Consider the following 2,137-nt stretch of genomic DNA (forward strand, 5'->3'; position numbering starts at 1 on the left):
TCTAATTTATCCCGACATAATACAGGTTTAAGACAGAGATCCAAATAGGCTTCAACAGTCGTGACGTCACTTACCTTAGTAACTGGTTCAAAACTATGGAAACAATGGCGGACGCCCTTATGAAATACTTCTCCAACGAACATAAAAGTGTATCCAGAGGATAAAAACATTATAAATCTGAACATGTTTTGACTTGTATACATTCTGATCACATCACATGTGAAAAGGTTCTAGCCGGCATGAAGAATAAAAATTACCGATTTTCTTTGTTTAGAACCAAGCTGCTGGTTGCTGGGCGGACGTGACATCAGACTATTGAATCCTATTCAATGGGCTTTAAAGTTATAGATAGAACTAAGTTGGCGTCACCAAGGACATTGGAATTGTTTTTTTTTTGCCATCTATGTTTATAAGTAATTCTCACTGAACTGTATTATCCAGACTATAAAAGTTCATGGTTACACAGAGTTTTGTGTGTTGGTCAGTTATACTTCCGGATGGCAATGTTGTGACTTCTTAGCCAAGCGCATACTATCTATAGCTTACACCATTGCCGTCCGTTATAAAGGATCAACACACAAAACAATTGTGTAACCTTGATGGGTTATAGTCTGGTTAATACAGTTTAGTGAGAATTACTCATAAACGCGGATGGCAAAAAGCAATAACACAAAGTCTTGAGTGTGTCAACTTTATTCTATCTATATTTATTTTCATTTCCCAGAAATAAATAAGCCATTAACAACAGATAAAATGACTGGTATCAAGATTCTGACTTTGGTGCTCCTCATGACCGTCGTGTATTGCACACAAGCCTATGGTGAGTTGGTTGATTGTATAGTAAAACCTTTGTAAGCATTGCTTCATCATCATCATCATCATCATCATCATCATATTCATCATCATCATCATCATCACCATCATCATCATCACCTCCACCACCACCAACATCATCATCATCATCATCATCATCATCATCATCATCATCATCATCATCATCATCATCATCATCATCATCACCTCCACCACCACCAACAACATCATCATCATCATCATCATCATCATCATCATCATCATCATCACCTCCACCACCACCAACATCATCATCATAATCATCATCATCATCATCATCATCATCATCATCATCATCATCATCATCATCATCATCATCCTAACTTCTTAATTTAAAGTTTTGAGCTTTTTGTTCATGTATAATCCAGTAAATTAGTAGTAAACTGTATACGTATGAAAATGAATATTTTTCTTTACAAATGTTGAAGCAAACGTAGTCATATTATGATAACTCTCAGTACTAGATCCTCTCAACCAGTGGCGTGGCATGCTTACAGTATAAGGTGGTGCCAGAATCAGAAGAAAATGACCTACATATGCTATAGTTGTAAATACAAAAGAAAGAGAAAAAAAACTTAAAGAAAAGACTTACTCAAATTATAAATTAGCAATGACTATCCCGCACTAATCTTTGGGCCTCTTTTTCGCTCACGAAGTGCCCAAATTCGCGTCAAAATATGGGACGAAGCCGTTTCGTATATGCTATTTTTAAAAATTAATTACCACGCTTTTTATCAATAAATATGTCTGAAATTTGGTAGACAATTAGTAAAGATGTCATTTTAGATTATGTCAAGCGACAAAACTCGTGCGATCACCAGAAAGCCGTTAAAAATAGAAGTTTGCTCTTTTGAGTGAAATATTTCTAAAACTATCAAGAGCAGAGATTTTGTCGCGAATAAGGATATAGATGCACATTTCATCATTTATGTTTCAAATTTCATTGAATATGGTAAGTATTTTTCACGTATTATCACAAAACATCAACCCAATTTACGCTTCAATGGGTCAGAAGAGGAGACAGCCATTTTCCCGCCCCATCGCTTGACACGCCAGATGGCCAGACTTCCACCTGACCAAATTCGATTTAAAAAGTGACTAATAATACTCGCATGGTTTTCGCTACTAAGACTGAACCCCTTAAAACTAATGGGAATTGGGAAACATAAATTGAATAACCAGGGTAAAAGTCACTGAACAAAATAAAAAAATAAAATTTAATAAAAGAAATTAAATTTTATCTTTTTGGGCCCCACGCTTTGGGAAAATGGCACCTCATCCACCA

The sequence above is a fragment of the Berghia stephanieae genome, chromosome 11, assembly GCF_034508935.2.
Source record: "Berghia stephanieae isolate SIO BIC M18660-M18661 chromosome 11, UCSD_Bste_1.3, whole genome shotgun sequence".
NCBI classification, from domain to species: Eukaryota; Metazoa; Mollusca; class Gastropoda; order Nudibranchia; family Aeolidiidae; genus Berghia; species Berghia stephanieae.